Raw genomic sequence first — 12,577 nt, 5'->3', positions numbered from 1 at the left:
AACTTGTTAGAAATGCAAATTATCAAGCCCCACCTTGAACCTACTGAATCAGAAACTCTGGTGGAGGACCCACGCTGTGTGTTTAAACAAGCCCTCCAGGAAATTGTGATGCATGATAGTCTGACAACCACTACTTCAGATGCCTGTGTTCCACCCACAGTGACCTTTTCTGCTCCTGGAATTGGCCATGTTCCCTCGCACCCCCATTTTTCACATGTTCTTTCCACTGTCTGACATTCTTTTTTCTCTGCCCTTTTCAATAGCTATCTCCTGTTCTTCTTCCAGATCACAGCACACATGTCCTCCACCAGTCAAGTGCCCCTTTTGTACTCTTTCATAGCATGTCTCTTTTTCATGACATTCATGACAATTTTAATGTTAGGTATATTTTTAGGTGATTGTGTGATTATTTTCTGCCTCTCCCAATAAAATGTTACCTAGTGATGGTCAGAGAGTGTCTGCTAATGCTCACCATTGTACCCGAAGCATTTTCTACATTGCTTGGCACAAACTTAAATACTAACAAATATTTTGAATGATTGATTGACATGCCTATGGACTTAAATGTTCTTGGTATTATTCTCCAGGTGACTGGATTATTATCTTCTTTATACTTTTCTGTATTTATGTTAAGTGAGCATAAATCTGTTTTATAAACAAGAAACAAACATATTCAAAGGGGAAAAAAGAAAACAAAACATTATAGCTATATGCTAAATGTTCATAAAACTTAGACCCTCAGTTAATTTCTAGTTATAAAGAGAATGCCCATTTTTAACAGGAAATTTTCCTCACGGTGATGGTTAATGTTATGTGTCAACTTGACTGGGTCATGGGATGCCCGGATATCGGGTTAAACAGTATTTCTGCATGTGTTTGTGAGGGTGATTCCAGAAGAGATGAGCATTTGAATTGTTGAACTGAGTAAAGCAGAATATCCTCCCCAGTGTGGGTGGACATCATCCTATTTGCAGCTGAGGGCTCGAGTAGAGCAGAAAGGCCAGGAAGGCTGAATTCCTGCCCTCAGCACCGTGAGCTTTCCTGCCTCCACCTGCAGACAGTAGACTGTGGAATCTCTCATTCTCTAGAATCATGTGAGCCAGTTCCTTATAATAAACCTCATTCTACAGTATAGATATCCTATTGGTTCTGTTTCTTTGGAGAACCCTAACTCACCCACAGTTTGAATTTAATTTTCATGAAATGACTGTCAGCTACATATTTTTCAGCTGAATCTATTGTCTTCCCAGTGGCCATTAAAAGTTAAATGATTTAATAATACTGTGTAAAACTTTATTTATATATTTATATATACACATATGTATATAATTAAGAATATATAATTAGGATCATATATTAAGTATGTAAAATGATATACATGTGTATATATAATTAAGGATATACATATTATATATTACACACACACACACACACATTGCTATAACAGCACCAAAATAAAAGAACAAATTCATGCTACTTCCAGTCAGTACCCACGGAGGATAACCACTATCACTGATTTTTAACAGTGTAAATTGATTTTTCCTATTTTTGTATACTTTATATAAATGGACCAAACATTATATGCCCTTTAGTGTCAAGTTTAGATGTTTGTTAGATTTTCATATTGTTGCATGCAATTGTAGGCCATTCACTCTCAATGCCAAATAATATTCCATTGTGTGAATGAACAGGATTTGTTTATCTAGCTTCCATTTAGGACCTATTAAAACTGGTGTCTTGGGGCTTCCCTGGTGGCACAGTGGTTGAGAGTCCGCCTGCTGATGCAGGGGACACGGGGTCGTGACCCCGTCCAGGAAGATCCCACATGCCGCGGAGCGGCTGGGCGCGTGAGCCATGGCCGCTGACAGGCCTGCGCGTCCGGAGCCTGTGCTCCGCAACGGGAGGGGCCGCAATGGTGAGAGGCCCACGTACTGCAAAAAAAAAAAAAAAAAAAAAAACCAACTGGTGTCTCCTTGAACATTCTACACATGTTTTGATGAACATTTGCACTTATTTCTGTTGTGTATATCTCTCGGATTCGAACTACGGAGTCACAGCATATACATATTCTAGTAGACCCCATCAAACAGTGTGGCAAAACAATTGTACCAATTTACACTATAGGCTCACCAGCAATTTGAGTCCTGGCTACTCTACATCTTTGCCAACATTTGTATTTTCCAATTTTTAAATTTTGGCCACTGTTACAGTTAGTGGTACTATGCTTCTGGTGTTTTTCTGATGGGTGATAAAGCCATGTATCTTTTCAACATTTAATAGGATTTTAAATACTGAACTTAGCTTTCCAAGGTCTAAATTTACAAGTGCAAACAATGAACTTAATACAAATAATACAAATTCCTTAAATCAGTTATAAAAAAAGTACTAATTCCTTAAATGTGTATATAGAGAAAATATTGCGAATCTGAATATCTGCATATATGCATGTATATATACAAGCGCACACACACACACACACACACACACACACACACACATTTACTGGCATTTGAAAAATATCTTAAAATAGTCTATTTTTTAAACCAAAACCCCTTATGGTTCACCATTTCATTATTTCCAATAGTGTCAGGAGAGTATAATTATTTCCAACACTGAAATTCTCAATAACTTTGTCAATGACACTATCAGAAAAGACAGCATCTATTCATTTGAAAAATTCCCATAGAAAAGGAAAATCACTGCTGTCTTCTTGCTATAATTCTGGGAAGTCTGAGGTAGAGATTTCCTCTCATTTAGCCTTTTTTTAGACACCTCATCTTTTATGGCCCCTAGGCAAACTCCAAGATTACTTTTTTATTAGGCTACTGGAATTAAACTAATATTATAGGTTGGAATCATCTTCAAAATTATAATGGACACTAGTAAACCAAGGAGTACTGGATATTGAGAAAAACTAGGGCAGAACTATGTTTATATGACCCTAGGAACATCAGATTGGGGTTTAAGTTCATTCAGACTGGTTTCTTGGTTGTCATTAAAATCTGTGCTTGGAGAATTACTATATAGATGGGCTAGTTTTTCTAATCTCTCCATGAGAAAATCAGAGCTTTCAGTATTCTACTTATTAAACTCAGAACTGCAAATCTGCTTGGAAATTTTTTTCCAACTGTACTGCCTTAAAGAGTGCAGTCTCCATTACCACCATTGCAGTCGGAGCCCTTACTCTTACCTGGAAAAGATGCAGGAGCTTTCTAATAGGTCTCCTTATTTCTGGTCACTCACAAGTCACATTTGTCCTACACATGTCTGCAAGATTAATTTTCTAGATCCACAATTCCTGTTTACGCTCTTCGAGGAATTTTCCATATATTGCAGAATCAATATCTGTTCCTCAGTCTAGTCTCCAAATATGACATCAACTGACTTTTCACTAATACTGTCAATTTTTCATTTTCTATTGGAAGATACTCTCAACGTCCCTCTGATGGTCAAGTTGAATCTTCCTTTAAGGACAATCTCTAATGCCATGGGTTCTAATAAACCTTACTGGACTCTTCCAAATGATTATACCTCACAATTTAAGTGGTATTGTGTATATTCCTCATGAAATTTATCATAATTAACTTAATGTCATGGTTATTTTCTAGAATCTTCAAGTTTCCTTAAAGCTCATGTATTCCAACCACCTTTTTATTGGTTCAATGCATTCTAATAATCTATAAAATCCTCATCAAGAGTCTAGTACATTTCAAGATATATCACCATCATAGGCTTCCTATTCATTCTCAATATAAATACCTTAGTTCATATTCTTGTTACTTATTAAAATGTTGGTTTTAATATTTGTACATACAAAGGAATATATGGAAGTCATAAAAGCATAGCAATAAAATGGGCACCTATGAACTTAACACACAGTTTAAAAATTAGAATATTATCAATATCTTTCTTTTCCTACGTGATTTCTCTCATCTTATAACCTGCTTTTCTTCCAGAGGTAAACAATATCCTGGCTTTTGCAAAAAAGTCATTCTTTTGTTCCTATTTTCAATTTCTTAATCATGAATCTATGCTTAAATAATATGATATTTAGTCTTGACACTTTTTCAGCTTAATGAAAATGGAGTCAAACTTTAAAAATCCTTCTGCAAAATGCATGGACCACTTTCTGGTTCATTGTTTCATTATTCCACTCTTGTTTGGACTTTGGGGTCATTCCTAGTTTTCTGAAACTATGATTGATGCTGGTATGAGCATTCATTCATGGATGTCTCTTGATGTACACACATAAAATTAACTCTAGGATGTACATATACACATAGGAGTGGAATTACTGAGTTAGGGAGTAGTGAGTGTCCAAATTCAGAGGATATGCCAAATTGTTTTCACAAGTGGCTGTACCAAGTTTATTCTTGACCTGCTGTGTATATGAGTTCACACTGAACCCATGCCCTCTCTAAAATATGATATTATTAAATGTTTTACTTTTTGCCAATTTAGTGGTATGTCTTTGTGGTTTGTATTTGCTTTTACCAGATTGCTTCAAATATTGCTTCGACTTTATTTCGTCTCTGTTATCTTTCTGGCATCTATTATATGTTTGTTTATTGCTGTCTTTAGACCTAGAAAAGCAGGATTTATGGTCTAAGTCTCATGCCTCAGGGAGCCCTGGGCTTTGGAATATCTTTCTTAAAATTTTCTAAATCCTTTCTGGTAGTGCTAACTGGGCAGAATGCCCTAAGCCTGGACTGGGACCTGCATGGACCCTGGACCTTGTTTTTTTCATTTGAAGCCCTCTCTGACTCTTTACACCACAAGTGGGTCAATCAGATCCCCCAAGTAGCTCCAGAACTTCTGCTTATAGACTTTTTCAGGGACCCTATGCCTGGACCTCAATTTCAGGAGGACAGCCGGGTGAATAGAATAGATTGCTCCTTCTGGCTGGGGCAGTATTTCTTTTATGGGATCATGCCATATGGTGCTGCCAGAATAGTACTGACATAACTCTGAGGATTTTTATTCACATCAGACACAATACAAGTTCAGGGTTCTGAGCTGCCAATGGTCCACTGCCTGTGTATGTGGCTGAGAGCATCAGCCTACATCTATGCATGTTCTAACTGGGCTGCTACTTCTGATCTACAGTACCCGAGGCGAGAGGGAGTATCGGCAGGCATCCTTTAACCCATGCACATGATACCACCATATCCACAGAAGTCACCCACGTCCTTCTCAGGCTCTGTGGCATGTCCAGGCAGTCCTCTGGGGATGACTGTTTCTATCTTCTCTGAGGGCTTGGAAGACCGTCACTGCACAAAACCAATGGGCCCTTCTGATCGCTCTCTCTCTTGCCTCTGACAGTTGTAGTGATACTGTACTTTCCTTGGTATCTGTTTAAGCCATTCTGGAATAAGGAATGAATGTTCCTGTGTGAATAAGGGTATTCTTCCTGCTTTGTGCGTGGGCCCCTTGTCTGTCATCTCCACAGGGCAGCGTGTGGAAGACAGGGGAGCAGTCAATATTTAGGGAAGGAATTTCTTGATTGTGACCTAGATTTTTGTATAAAATTCTGAACAGTAAATTTAACATAGCATAAAACAAATGACTGCTAACATTTCCTTCATATTCTGGGTAAGACTTGTGTTTGTAGTCATCATCAATGAAGCACAGTAATGAATTATGAGACAGTGAAAAATATTTATGGGAGGCATCATAAGTAATGAGTAATGATGCAACCAGCATTTAATAATTGGGATTAGAGAAATTTGGAGGCAAGAAAATCTGTATTGACTCAATACAATCAGTTTCCAAAGAGCCAAGACAAGTGAGTGTTACTAATGTTTTCTCATAGTGGGAGATATAAAGTTAGCCAGGAACCACACATTTGATAAAAACAAACATTAGGGATGGTTCCCAGACCTGAATAGAAAGAGATGGTCCTGGGTGCTGTAAAACAACTTCACATATGCTGACTGGATGATAAATAAGTATGTAAGTGCCTCTTTTCTACTAGTTACTCTAAATATATATCAGTAACTCACTATGAACTCATCAGTTCTTTATTAAAATTTTAATCAAATTGCTTATATAAACAGGAGCCTCACAAACATATTCTAGGTAAGGCCCTGTTTAAATTATAAGTTTTTGCTCTCATATTTTTGCTGTATGTTTATGTCCCTCATCTTCTATTCTTCATTTTCCTTTATTTTTCTCACATGATTCTTTGTGGTTATTTTCTTCTTTGTTTCCAGATCGAGAATTCTCTTTTCAATGTGTTCAATCTGATGTGAAAGCTTTTCTTTGATATTCTAAATTGGGTTATTTCATTTTTCAGTTCAAGCATCTATTTATTTTTAGGAATCTTCCATGTCACTTTTTTTTATAACGTTGAGCTTTTCTGAGATTCTCAACTTCTTTTTTTTTCTTAAGTATAGCAGACATATTATTTTATGAATGATTACATCTAATAATGACAAAATCTGGACCTGTATTGGTGTCTTTGTGCTATTTCTAGTTCATGGTTCACTTTGGTCAACTTTTCACGTACTTAGCTATTTTTCTTATTTTGACAGAACTCTTTACTTGAAACATTCACCTCTAGATATAATTTAAGGGTAATATTGGTAGATTTAGATTTACTACTCTCAGATGCTCAGGGGCACCAACAATTAGAGGTTACCCTCTCCACTTTTAGAAATGGACATTTCTGAAATTGGGTTGCAGTGCCTACTATTCTATTTCTGGTTTATTCTTTTTTCTACAGTGCAACTGTCAGGGTCCTAACACATAGCCCATGGGATTTATTATAACTTACACATTGACTAAATTTGTATTCAACGTTTCACTCTCGTAACACCGGGAATAAGTAAAAACAAAAACAAAAACAAAAACAAAACTTCTTAGGTGCTCAGAAACGCACTGATCTTTTCCAGATTGGCAAACATCCCCAGGAGAAAAATCATCCCCAAATGTCAGACTCACTTCTTTGGATCTCAAATGTCTTCTAGATCTTGGCACCTAAAACATTTCCTAGGTTTCTTTAGCAGGAAAATTGTTCCAAATTATGGCCAGCCATTATAGGAAGTAGAAATCATTATTTACTTTCTAGAAGAAAGCTTGGGAAGTTGGTTTTATTCTTCCCAGCACAATCAATCAAAAACTGAAATTCAGAACTTTTAAGTTACTTGCCTGAGATCACCCAGTGGTAAGTGGCAAAGCCATGACTCAGACCAAGTTTTCAGATATTTATTCTGTGTGCTTTTCTCTAAACCTGACTTATTCCCACAATACTATAGCTGCTCCTTCCTTTAGTTGTATATGTACAACTTTACCACTAGACTTTTCTCGGTTTTTGAAATTGTAGTCACCCTATACATATCTTTATTTCACATCTTATTTACCTTATTGCTTATTTGTTTACCCAATTTTTATTGTGTGCCCATTGTGAGGCTGGTAATGTACAAAAACACATCTAGTAAAGTGACAGGTCCACAATAATGCCAATAAATATGTTTTGAATAAATATGTTATTAAATATAAGGGATATAATAAGATGATGGAATCATTACTTTAGAGAATTATTCTGATTTTATGGATGGTTTTCCCAGCTATATTAATGTTTGGAGATCAGGGAGGGGAGTTAAGCAAGAAGGAGGATTGGCCAGGAGGGACAATAATTAAATAAATTTATCTTAATCTCTCGATTTGTGAAATGACAAATTATAATGGAATACTTATTCCCATAGGTCTTATGAAGGATGGGAAAATTAATAAACTGATAAGACCAGATTACATATTCAGAAATTGTGTCAAATGATGTCAAATGGATTGGTTGATTTCAGTTCTATCAACATGACTTATACCTCATAATAGATCGATTTACTTATTTTTTGTCTGCATTACTTCCAGCACCTGCTTTGTGCTTATGTGTTCAGAACTAAACTCTGTGTAATATTCATAAGTGTATCCAATTTTAAAAATATATACAGAACATGAATTTTTAAAATTCAACTTTCACTAATTTTTATACTTCGTAAGATAAAACTTATGGGAAAATATATTTAAGCCAACTTTTTGTCATAAGACTCTTCCCTAACTTTCTTTTCCTGGTGAATTTTAACTCTTTTCCCCCAAGGCATTTCAGAGGAATGTGTACTGTGTTAAGAATCAAGTTTTATCTAACTGCAGCTTTTTTTTTTACATTATTTCAGTTTGGTATTGTTTTCTGTTCCACTCTTGTCTCTAACTTTTTTTTTTTCTTCTTTAATCACATATTTTTCCTTCCAAGATTTACTTGCCAACACATTACTGCTTAATTCTTTATAAGTGTTCTTTGTTGTTTTATTGGACATTTGCACTAGTAGTTTCTTTGTAAGACAAAAATCAGAAATCCAGAAAGCTCTAAGAAGGATTTAAAATTTTACTATATGAGAGGTAGCAGCTTGTATATAGAGGTGATGAATTTCTCAATTAAGGGATACTCTATTTTTAGGAAATGCTAAAAATAGGAATAATTCATTAAAAAAAACACATCCTGGTTTTATGGTAAATTTAGACAAAGCTTTGAACGACCCAGATTTATCTGACTTCTTATTTACCCATCTTTTCCACATTACTTGCAGTGAAGATATTCGAAGTGGAGGGTGTTTGTCCTGGTGTGCATACAAGGTGAGTCACTGGTGTGCAGAAGGCAAACATGAGAACATCTTTTCATATTTTTATCTTTCATCTCATCCTTTAAACTTTTGTATTTTCTCTATATTGTATACCAGTGAGTACTTTGTTCAATAGATTAAAAAACCCAAATATCATGAAAACCATTTCACTTGGGTAACCTTCAGAATGAAGAGGCCATTGTAGAATATTAATATATTTGGTGAAATTGTTTAAACACTGCAAGAGGTTTTGTGCTTATGTAGAAAGAATTTTTTTTTGACTTCAAAAAGCTGTCAGTGGAACTCTGATAATGACACTTACTGTCAAACTTATCATGCCTCAATTATGTTAACACCTTCTTTCGAAGTTTCCTTTTTAACATGAAAAACACAATTTATTATAAAAGGTCTCTGCATAAGCTGAAAGAATTCAAAGGCCTCCAATAGGCTGCTCTTAAGAGAACTGTAGGCAGGGAAAACTTTATATTCATACTGTGAGCAACTTAGTTTCACTTTGCTGTGAGAATAAATCACAAGAAAAAGTGCAACTTGAAGTAGGTGCAGCCATCATGTAAGAATTTTATAGCATCAGAACGAATCCTTCTGAGGCTCCTTGAGAGTCCCTTCAAAATCTCCAACAGGGGACTTCCCTGGCGGTCCAGTAGTTAGGACTTGGCTCTTTCACTGCAGGGGCCTGGGTTCGATCCCTGGTTGGGGAACTAAGATCCTCCAAGCCATGCAGTGCGGACCATCCCCCCCCCCAAAAATCTCCAACAGAAGGTTCTCCCAGCTCCCCAGGCATGGGGTCACCAGGCTGCTGTAGCTGTTTCACTTGTATCTTCTCTGTTTTACATGTACCCAATCTTTGTTTTTCTATCTTTCTATTGCCACATACCATTTGCTTTTTTTGTTCTCCAAGACATCAGCCAGATGTTGATGAACACAGACTCTTTTATCATTGCTGGATTTTAAAGTTTCTTTCTCCTCTGAATATTGATGGCCAAGAGGCTGAGACTGTTGGGTCCATTTAGGTCAGTGCATTTTCTGCGAATTATGTTCATCTGTAACCATTAATTACCCATGAGCCATGTTTTTTTCACCAGTCACTACTGCTCATCTTATGTACCTATTTGGTATGGAGTGAATTCATGTGTGTGTGTTTGCACATTTTGTTACCCTTTTCTCAACGTAACCATGCTGAACAAGAAGACTGCATGCACTACGTTCCGTGCCTTTGCCCCCAACTATGATCCTACTTCCTATTCCTTAGACCACATTTATTTTCATGCATGTTTCTTCCCTATGAAACCTGTTTTCAATTTCTCTGGCAATTTTGTATTGTCCGCTTTGTTATCTGACTTTAAAAGAATGCAAATATATTCACTATAAGGAGATATTCCTCAATCAAAGAGTGTTATCCTCCTCATATTCTCCAAGTTCAGAGAACAAATATTGACAAAGAACACTGTATCCTATATAACTGTGTTTATGCTACAGATCACAGAAATATGTTTGTCCTCCTGGTCCAATGTTTTCTGATATTCTCATTTTGAGTCGGGCGTTAAGTGAATGTATGCTACTCTTCAAATTCAACTAAAGAGTATCACACTTTACAAATCTTCCCTTTGCCAGATCAAAATAATTAAAATTCCTGATACTCCAGTAAGCAAGCATTTATAAAACATTTTCCTATTAGAATATCCATTCTTCCTGTTGGTTAACCCCATTAACTTCTTGCAATTGATGACTTCTGTTTTCTATATGCCTAATTCAGGTGTTACTCTTATGGAACAGAAGTGAAAAATTCTTAGCACAGTTATCCCTCTTGTATCTACTGTAGACTCTTTCACACTAGCAAAGATAGGTCTACAACACAATCTTGCTGAAGCCACGATCCACTTATGAGAGTGGCATGTAAATTAAAATGTATTTGCGATCTTCGTCACAGACACTATATTTTCCAAAAATGCATCTCCTAAAATATATATTCACTAAATGCTAAAATATTATTTACATATTTGGGTAAGGACAACTTATATACCATATTAAGACTTTTTATTTATTTTATGTTTTTGAAAATATGTTTTATATTCTAGGTTTGTAAGTAAGTAGAAAAGAGGAATCAAGAGTACAGTCTGGGCTTGCTTTACTCCTCATAGCCTTTTCTAAACTTTGTATCAGACTAGTTTGAGAAGATGCAAGATTTTTTAAAAAATTTTCCAACAGCAATTAGACTAGGGAGTGGACCATCAAGGCCGATTTTCATTTCAATTAATGCAATAACAAACAGAAAGAGTAAGCAGAGCATTGGATCTTTTCTTCTCAGTGATCTTTTTTCCCCCTATTCCTCTTCCTTCTTCCATGTATTCATTAAAAAACAAAACAACAAAACTATAAAAATAATTTGACAGTCAGATATGAGTTTATGGTGACAAATGCTAATACTGTGTCAATTCTTTTCTCCAAAGTAGGTATATTTACTTTAGGTTGCACAGCTAAGAAACTTAAAATACAGGAACATCTGATGGAAAAGGGTTACCACTGTGTCATCTGGGAATGCTTTTATTTCAGCTTTCAGGATAAATTATATTAGAGGAGACTAGAGAAATCCTTTAACTTCTGGTTTTCCCTTTTAGCGAGAGCAATCATGGAGAAAATTATTATCATTATCAAGGACACTCATTTAGATAACACAACTGCAGGAAGCAGCTCTGTGGCACATATTTTGCCTGAGAAAGAAAGGGCCAGGAGTACCTACCATGCAACACATTATTCTCCTTCCAAAGAGAAACACAGACAATTAAAAAGATTTTCACAAGAAATTAAAGAAGTAGGGTCAGACTGACCCCAAAGACCTTCAGAATGTGTCTGAGGTTTGAAGTGTGCCTGGAAAATTTTTTTCTCTCAGTTCTTCATAATGGAGAAATGGGAGAGATTTTTGTTATGAATAAATCACCTAAGAACCATGATTATAGGCATAAACCATCCAAAAGTACAATTGATTTCCACCTTGTAAGGTTTTATGTTGTGTTTTCTTGTTGCTTTGCAACTTACTCATATTTGGTGGTGTTCGCAGCTTAGAAGGTATGCAGTTATGCTCCTAACTATCTTTGGAAGACCAGTCTTGGGGACCAGCATCCTGAAAATATTCTTCCACGTGGGATTTGTTGGTGGTCTATATCCATTACCTATCGGTATATAAAAACCCCAAAGTTCAGTGGCTTAAAACAAGATTTTTTTTTTTTCTTACGATTCTGTGGGATAGGAATTTGGGTAGCCTTCAGCTTCACACTACTTATGCCCCAGCTGGTGTTAGCTGTGATCACTTACTCTGATACTTTCTACCTGGAAAGCTCTTTAACCAGATTCTCATGTTCCTTAGGTATATATTTTTTTATTTTTATTTTCTATGTTACTGCAGGGGTATGTCCTTTCTCTAACCTCCAAGAGCAATTTCCTCACTGTATTCCAATCCCACTAACAATCTCCTCACTTGTCCTCAGGCTCTTACCCTCCTTCCTACAAAGTCATTAGCGCATATTTTAGGATTTTCTTATGGTGACAACCTATTTCTGGTATCCATTTTTGTTTCAGTTATCTAATTCTGGGTAAAAAATAACCCCCAAACTTGGTGGTTTAAACAATACAATGATTTGTTATTTCTTACGAATCTTTGGGTTACGAACTCAGGTAGGATCTGCTGGGTGTTTCTCCAGCTTCACCTGGCAATGGCTGAGGGCACTTCATCAGCTGCATTTAGATGCTGGTTGATCTAGGCTGGAAGATCCAAGATGGCTTTATTCATATGCCTGATGCCTCAGTGCTTCTCCACATGGGTTCTCCCTCTGTCTGCTTGCAGGCTCAACATTTAATAGTCTAGCTCAAGCTCCTTTACATCATGGCTGCCCACTTCACCAAGAGTGCAAAAGCAGAAGCTGCCACACCACCTAAAAGCAAGGCAC

Source organism: Lipotes vexillifer, unplaced genomic scaffold (genome assembly GCF_000442215.2).
Source record: "Lipotes vexillifer unplaced genomic scaffold, Lipotes_vexillifer_v1.1 scaffold971, whole genome shotgun sequence".
Taxonomy (NCBI): Eukaryota; Metazoa; Chordata; class Mammalia; order Artiodactyla; family Lipotidae; genus Lipotes; species Lipotes vexillifer.
Note: the sequence above shows the minus strand (reverse complement) of the source record.